Genomic DNA, 8,855 nt, shown 5'->3' with positions numbered 1-8,855 from the left:
GTGGGGGGCTGGGAGCGGGACTTCATTTAGGAAGACATTTACTAAGCAATGCGTGCAGGCCAGGCCTTGTGCTGTGTGTGTATTTGTACGAAGTCTCAAAAGGTGACTCGTCCTAATGCTCACAGTGGTTTCCTCCAGGGAGCGGGATATAGAGGTCTCCAATGGGAACGTTGAGTTTTTTCTGTGCACTCATAGTGTCACAGAACCGTTCTTGCGATTGGCCTTCACTGTTTTTGCAATTTAAAAAAGATGCGTGAAAATAAAATCAAGCGGTAGATCTAGGCACCTGGCCGGTAGTGGGTAGTAGGTGCTCACTAAACGTTGTCGAAAGCAGGATTTCAGCTGTCCTTGGGCTGCGGTGCCGCCTCCCTCAGACTGCGTGCTCCCCCGCTTCCCCGCGTGGGTCGGCCACGGGGTGACGCCCTCCGGTTCCCTGATGCCTCCGATGCCCTTTGGGGCTCTCAGGGCCGGGGGATGTTGCCGGAGTGAATGTTAATGGAAGCGTGGGGCTGGTGGCCGCATTTCCCTGGAGAGACTGCTCTAAGCCTAGAACTCTGTTAGGTTGGCTCAAATTTTTTATTTGTGGGGAGGTTAAGAAAAATAAAATAAAGTAAAACCTTTAAAGCAGCCCAGCTCTCCTTTCCATGCACTGCGGGCGAATGGTGGGGCCTCAGGCAGGCCGGCCGGCCCCAGGCGCCTGCAGAATCGCTGGCCACAAAACAAACAAACGCATGGCGGGGACAGAAACAGACTTTGTGCGCAGCCCCCTCCTCCCGCGTTGTCACTCGGAGCCGGCGCAGCCTCCGCGTGCGCTCCGCTCCCCCGCCCCCGCTCAATGAAACACGTTTTATTTACGGGCCCATTCCTGAGCAGGGACTCTGCGAGGCCTTCGTTAGTTCCACGGAATGAAAGAATGGACCGATTCAAGGGGGCTCGGAGAGAAAAGGGGGAAAATTAGAGTTCCGTCGGCTCGCTTAAAAAAAAAAAAAAAAAGAGGAGGGGGTGGGGCGACATCGTGGATTTGCTAAATAAAGCTCGGGCTGCATTCAGAGCCCGCGAAGAGGTCTCCGCAATCCTCTTAGCGCAGACAATGCCGGCCGGAGACGCGCCGGCCGCGGCTCGCATTCCTCCCCGCCAGCGAAGGGCAGTGGCTGTTTAAATTGCTGGTTAGGTTTCCAGCTGTTTTACCAGTGATTTGCCCAACTTAATAGCTCTTTAAGGCTTTAAACAAGAAAATAGCTCTTCTCACGACTCAGAGAAGCGGCCCTGGGTAGTTCAGACGGCGCCCATTGTCCGAGGCTTAGACCCCTCTCTGCGCGGCAGCCCCTCCCCCGCAGCCCGGCTGTGTCCAGCTCCTGCAGACTCTTTATTTATCCTTTTCACATTCTGGTTTTCTGGGCCTCCGTCCAGAGGACTTCTAAATAAGTACTCATTTGAGGGGACTGCCTGTCTGCTCCCTTTGAACATTCTCCAACGAATAGTAGTAATAATGATTGTGACGAGAGCATTTATTTATTGAGCACCTACTATGTGCCAGGCTCTTGGGTTCAGCCCTTTCTTTCACTCATCTCATTTCACTCTCGTCCGTGTCTACAAAGGAGGTGGGTACCACTACGAGGGCCGTTTTACAGATGGAGGCGCAGAGGAAGGAGAGTCACTGAGCCAAGTTCACACAGGGGCGTTCGACAGGGTCAGGGCTGGTCAGACTCTTAACCACCCCCTGCAGCCAGGCAGCTGTGGATGTGGGGGTCGAGCTTGGTGTCTGGCACTTACGGTTTCCAGGGAGGCCACAGGGGTGGCGACAGTGGGCAGGAGAGGAGGAGGGTAACTGGAAGGGGTGTGTGTATGGGGGGGGTGTGGGGGGTGTGGGATCTGATCTCAATCACCTGTGTCCAGAATCTGCTTTTCACTGTATGAAAACACCTATCCATCTATCCCGATTTAACTCCAAAGTGCTAAAAAACAGCAGTTTTTCTGGTTATGAAAATCATATATGTAAACCGTAAACAAAAGCTATCATCATCATCATCCATGCTATCCTTATGAGCACCTGTAGAGAGAAGCATTTTGGTGTACTGTACTTCTTTCCAGACTTTTTTACACACACACACACACACACACACACATCCAACGTCATCCTATCTGGAAAACGCCCGCTTTGATTTTTTTCTCTGGTTCACCAGGCCAGAAAGCTTTGGTGAAGGCTTGTCGATTTTCCCTGTTGACCCTGTGCCCTTCGATTCTCACACCAGATTACACACTGTAGATTATGTGCAAGAGCACGGACAGTTATGCAAAGGATGTCGTCAAAGGTGGGAGAGCTTCGCAGGAGGGCTAAGCTCAGCAGGCGGGCACGTGCCCAGGTAAGGTGTATGGTCAAGACTCAGTTTGTGGGAAGGGGAGACTGGCCAGACCATAAGGGAGTTGGAGCTGGCCCCTGGATCCTCAAGGCCAGAATCAGTCAAGGGGTTTAGCCACACTCCTGCAGGTGATGGGGAGCCGCTGGTGGCTTTTGAGCAGATCGATGCTGGATGGCCCATGCCGAAAACAGCCGGCAAGGCAGCCTCGTGGTCCAGCCGGCCTCGTGGCACATAAACAAGTCCTTCTCCATCAGGGTAGATATTGCTTCCCCTCCTTCTTCAGCCATGGCTGGGGAATGAGACCCAGCCCTGTCCGCCTAGGCTGGGCCATGCTGGAGCCCCTGATGGGACTGTGTCTCTGGTGTGTGAGAGAGAAGTATGGGCAGACACTGCCTCTCACCCGCCCCTGCCACCCCGACACTCACACGTGAGACCGATTCACTCTTTGTCATTGGGTGAGTAAGTTTGAGAAGGACCAATCTATTTCATTCCTATTATTTTATAGATGGGGAAAATGAGGCCCAGCGTGGGGAGGGGATATGCCGAGGATCTCACGGTAGGTAAGTGGCAGAACCAAGACAAATTTCTTACATCTGTACCACATTTCGTAATTCCCATCCATTCCTGCCCTGTTCCTTGTCTCTCTCTCTTTTTTTTTTACATACTTAAAACAATATCAATGTTATAAGTTCTTGATGCCGGAGAAGGTACAGTGACACAGGCGTTCTCACATACAGTTGCTCAGAGTATAAATTGCTGTAGCCTTGTGGGAAGACAGTTTGGCAATATCTAACCAAAACTTTTAAGGCAAAGATCTGTTCACCGAGCAATTCTATTGACAAGAATTATTCCTACAAATATATCCACCTGTGTATACAAAGAAGTACATACATGGATGTTCACTGCAGTACTGTTTTTTCTAATGCTGGGCGGGGAAAAAGATCCAGCAACTCTAAGTGTCTATAAATGGGGTCTGGTTAAATCAACTTCGCTACATCTATTCATGGAGTATTGTACAGACGTTAAAAGGAATGGAGTAGACCAACTTATACTTCCTCCAACAGTGTTGGAGAATGTAAATAAATGTGAAAAATGCAAATACTGCATAAACTTGGGCATTTTCAAACTTTAAAATCTTGGTCAATTCGATAGGTAAAAAAAGAGCATCGTATCGTTTTACTTAAATTTTTTTTATAAGTAAGGCTGAATTTTTTCACGCAGTTATTGTGCATTTAACATTTTTTTCTGGTAATTTCCCTTTCGTATACAGCTTTTACCCATTCTTCTGTTAGGTTTTAAGCCTTTTCCTCACTTGTACGAGCATTTTCTAAATTAAAGCAATCCTATCAAACGTCAGTCCCTGTTTAGCTTTTGTTCTGACTTTGTTTCTACTTTTTTTCACCTAGAAATTTAAAATATTAAATTAAAAAAAATTTTTTTAACTTTGAAACTTTGATACAGAAGATAGTTTAAAAAAATAGTTGAATCAATTCTCCTTTCCCTTTTTGATGTCTTCATTTATAAGCTTGGAAAGTTCTCGCTCCTCCAGAGAGCTGGTCGATATTCACTTATATTTTTGGGGCAGTCTTTCTAGGATTTGATTTGCTTTAGAAATAATTTATTCTTTAGTATATGCGAAAATGGGTTTAAACGGTTTTTTCCTAATATGGTTGCCTGGTTCCCTTTATTGAACATTTCCCGCATTGTTCACGAGCCGTTGAAGACGTCGTTATCACGGTTCGAGTAATTTTATGTGGGAAAGACTATTCTCTGCCCTCCATCAATTGCGTAGTTTAATACCAGGGAGGGCTTATTCCTCTCTATTTGAAAATAATCTTTGGATTTCTCACTCATTTATTTCCTCAAATGAATTTTATTATGGCTGTGGGTTTCCTGCTTAGAAAGATACTTCCTTTCCAAGATTATAAATAACTTCACCTATGTTTTCTTTTAGAATTTTTATGTTGAATTTTTTGTTTGTTTGTTTAAATCTTGGGTCCATCTGGAATTTATTTTGCTATAAGGGGTGAGGTAGGGATTCAACTTTATTTTTTCCAGATGGTCAGCTATCTCATTATCGTGCTTTGAGTTACACATCTCTTCTCTCTGGTATGAAATGCCTCCTTTTTTCTTTTTCAGTGTTGAATTCCCCCATAAAATGCCGTAGATTTCTGTACTCTAGGCTGAGCTCTGTTCCAGTACTAAACCTTCAGACGTATTTGATAATATGTTTCAACATCTGGGAAAGTCAGTCTTCCTCCTTACTTTTGTTTTGTTAGAATTGCCCTGGCTAGCCTCACACGTTTATTTATTTATTTTTTCAGACGAAATTTGTTATCGTTTTGTCAAGTTCCCAAAAAATAAGAGAGAATAAAAACTTGTCGGTTTAAAGCTTTTCTTACCGATGACTGTAGTTTCTTCATGGATTATTGATATTAACCTTTTCCCATTCACTCGGCCGTCAGTCCATTCTCCTCGTGCCCTGCTAATTTTTTCAGGGGCACAAAAGACTTTCTCTTGTTTTTATATGTTCAAGTTCATTCTTCTTTTCCTTAGCATAAATCTTGGTGGTGAAGCTTCTCATTCTTCCAGAGATCCGGTCCACATTCACTTATATTTTTGGCCAGTCTTCATAACATTCAATTTGCTTAATAAACCATTTCTAGGACCAGTATATTTGAAAGATGTGAAGAATGCCTCTAAACTGAGTTTTCATCTCCCTCCTTCCATAGTTCTGCTTGTGGAAGACGACTTTACTGAATATTAAGTACTTTTACATGTTCCGCCCGTGTCTGCTCTGCCGTTTAATCCGAGACTTAATCATCTATTTTAACATCCCAGAGGGCTGATTGCTTGTGCTTCTCAAAATATTCTTCGGATTTCTCAGCCTTCTATTTCCCAAAATACCCAGCCTGCATGATTCATTTGGCCCCCACAGGAACCCTGTGAAATGGGCGAGAAGCAGCCATTCCAGTAACCGAATGTCTACTTGGATTGAGAGGGGCCAAGGGACAGACGAGATGACACAGAGTTGTCATAGCTGTGAGGGAACAAGAGTCTTCCTTTGGGATCTGAAATTCCCGTTGGGAAGGGAACTGTCTGCTCGGCAGTCGCTTTGCTTGTTGAACTTGACACTGAGGAGAAGGAAGGGGAGGTGTGTATGCAGCAAGTGTCCAGCACTCAGTCTCGGATGATCAGGAGGCTGTCACCTGGGAATCTTCAGGAAAAGCTGCCGCCACAACTGGGAGTCAGTGTAGGGCATCAGGAGAAAGGGGCGGGGAGTACCATCCGGGCTGGGGCGGGGGTGCCAGCTAAGTTTGGACTCCCTTGGCTGGATTCTACTTTGTCTCTGTGAGTGCTGGGAGTGTCTCTTGAGGGTCTGACATGTCAGCCCATGCCATGTCATTAGTGTGTGTGGTGACAACCCTTGGCAGCCCAGCTCTTAGGGAGCGGGGGCGTGGGTCTGAGACGAGGGGCCAGGCCCGGCATCACCTGGGAGGACCCCTTATTTGCAGCTGACAGTGATACGTCAATACGAAGAACCCCTGCAGGAGCGGGAGGATGATGCAGATGGGGTCTTGGCAGGCGATTCTCGGGATTTTCAAAAGCACCTGGGGCTGTAACGGGGAAGCGGCCCTGAAGATGCTGGGGCGTCCGCCAGGCCAAAGGCAGTCACAGGGGAAACAGGAAATAAAGGGACAGCTGCCTGCCCAAGGCCCCGCCCTGGCAGCCCGGGCTTGCTGGCTCTGTCTAGGATCAGGGGGGATACTGTTTATTTACTTTTCTTTATTTTTAGCTTTTATTTTGATCAAACGTGTAACAGCAAATGGTTCTACAAGGTTTGTTGGGAAAAGCAGCAGTTTCCTGCTGCCGTCCGCCCACCCTCTCCCGTATGCCCTCCCCAGAGGCAACGATTTCACCTCCTTCGACTAATTGTTTGGGGTTTTACCTCCGTGCCTCTGGGACCGCATCTCGGTTTTTGTAGTTGTCAGCCTTGAGGGTTGACTCCTCTTTCTGGAAGCTGAGGGTTTTGCTGTTTCCTCCCCCATCCCCACTGCCCATACCTCTCCGTGTCCACAGTCCCTCCACGCGGTCTTAGAAGGGTGGTCACCTATGTTTTTGGTAATGAAGGGCGTGGACTCTGGAGCCACCCGCCCGGGTTCCAGTCCTCCTTCGGCCACCTACGAGCTGTGTTGTCCTGGAGCTTTAAATGAGTCGAGTCACACCAAAATGCTTCCAACGGGGCCTCAGAAAGTGCTCGACAAGTGTTAAGATGGAGAAAAGCCATTTTCTATGACAGCCTTCCCTGTCAAGTGGTACCCCGCCCCAAGCTAATAATCGTCTTGTTTCTCCTTTGCTTAGTTTTCTCTGCAATTGTCGCTCATTCAGTTCTGAACTTCTCTCGTGGACTTTCGAATGCACCTGCTCTTTCCGTGCTTAAAGGAGCCCGTGCCTGGTGCCCCGGGATGCCCCAGGCCTGGGCCGGGCAGCGGTCCTGGGGTCTCCCTCTCTCAGCAGCCTGGGGCTCCTCCTTGCCTCTCCCGTATCCCATCTAATGGGTGTACTTTCTCCGTAAACCACATCACTGTCATCTTGTGCTTACACAAACACTAGACAGCCCTTCAGCACTATGTTTGGGACCCTCCATTTTAAACAGCAAAGTCACCAACAAATAGCACAAAAATGAGAAAAACACGACACTAAATAGACTGTGAAAAGGACACTCGTTTGCAGTAGGAGAGGTGAAACAAGAAGGCAGAGTGTCACCCGAGGCGGCTCAAATTTTTTGTCACTCTGAGCACCACGGCAAATGACCACAAAAACTCTGCTGGTGTTGATTTTGAGGTGACAAACAAATCTTAGTGAGTAGGTGAATTCACAAATAAGTTATCTGTGGATAACGAGGATCGACTCTAAATGTTACAAGACTTGGCGCATCTAAAAATACCTTCCTTCTGGCCTCCCATTTGATTGACAGCTTGGCTGGGTAAAGAAATGGAGCTTGGAAATGCTTTTCCTTCGGCATTTCGCAGACGTTGCTCCTGTGCCTGCTGGCTGCCGGTGTTGTCAGGAAGTCAGAGCTACCCCTGCCCCTCACACGCTACCTTTTCCTTCCCCCTGACAGCTTGCTGGGTCTTCTCTTTGTCCCAGTGTGTCAGGTTTCATGGTAATGTGTCTTAATCTGGGTCTCTTTTTTATACGTTGCCCAGAGGGGTACTTGGTGAGTCCTTGCAATCTATAAAGTCGATTTGTTTTGAAAAATTCTCCCAATTTTTATGAATTCCTTCCTTTCACTTTCTCTGGTCTGTCGTATTTCTGGAACTTCTATTAATGAGATGCCATACCTCTTGGAATGTCCATTTCTTCCCTCCTGTATTAGTCAGAGTTCTCCAGAGAAAGAGAACCAACAGAAACTATTCTATGTTTATCTGTATATCTGTAGAGATCTCTCTCTCTCTCTCTCTCTCTCTCTCTCTCTACCTACCTACCTACCTACCTACCTACCTACCTACCTACCTATCCATCCTATTGGTTCCTTGTCTATCTATTTATTCTCATGCAATTATGGAGGCTAAGTCCCATGATCTGCCATTTGCAAGCCCGAGACCAACAAAAGCAGGTAATGTAGTTCCAGAACGCTGATGGTGTAAGTTCCAGTTCGAGGGCAGGAGAAGCCTGATGTCTCAGCTCAAGCAGTAAGACAAAGAGAGCAAATTCTTTCGTCTTCTGCCTTTTTGTTCTATTCAGATCTTCAACTGATTGGGCAAGGCCCACCCACACTGTGGAGGGCAGTCTGGTTTACTCTGGCGACTGATTCAAACACTTATCTGGAAACACCTTCACATACACGACACAAGATAATGTTTAGCCAGATATCTGGGCACCCATGATCTGCTCAAGTGGACACATATAATTAACCATCATACCTCTTATTTTCCATCTCTGTCCTTTTGCTCTACTTTCTAGAACATTTCTTCAAATGTATAATCCAACTCTTCTACTGAATGTTTAAATACATGAAATTTTTTAATTTCCAAAGCACTTTTTAAATCCTCTGAATGTTCATGTTTTTGCAGTGTCCTGCTCTTGTTTCATGGGTATAATAACTTCTCTTCTTTCTCTAAGAATGTCACTGGTAGTTTGCTTTTTCTTTCTTTCTTTCTCTTTCTTTCTTTCTTTCTTTCTTTCTTTCTTTCTTTCTTTCTTTCTTTCTTTCTTTCTTTCTTTCTTTTTTTCTTTCTTTCTTTTTTTTAAATTTAAGTTTCTATTTCTTCCAAGTTGCTTTTTTCTGATTGTTGTTTGTTTGGTCTCCGTCTTTTACGTGCCCTGCTCACCTTCCTTGTCCAATCATCTTTGGCTGTCTGCTCACAGGGACTAACAGCTGATTGGTCTTCCTGGATGTGTGGGTGGGACCTGAGGATGCGAGATTCTCTGAGTCATCTGACTGGGCTGTTTGGTTTGGAAAATGTTAATATCTGTATCTAAAGATGTTTC

Source organism: Pteropus alecto, unplaced genomic scaffold (assembly GCF_000325575.1).
Source record: "Pteropus alecto unplaced genomic scaffold, ASM32557v1 scaffold157, whole genome shotgun sequence".
Taxonomy (NCBI): domain Eukaryota; kingdom Metazoa; phylum Chordata; class Mammalia; order Chiroptera; family Pteropodidae; genus Pteropus; species Pteropus alecto.
The sequence above is the reverse complement of the archived record's forward strand: the minus strand, read 5'-3'. Positions refer to the sequence as shown.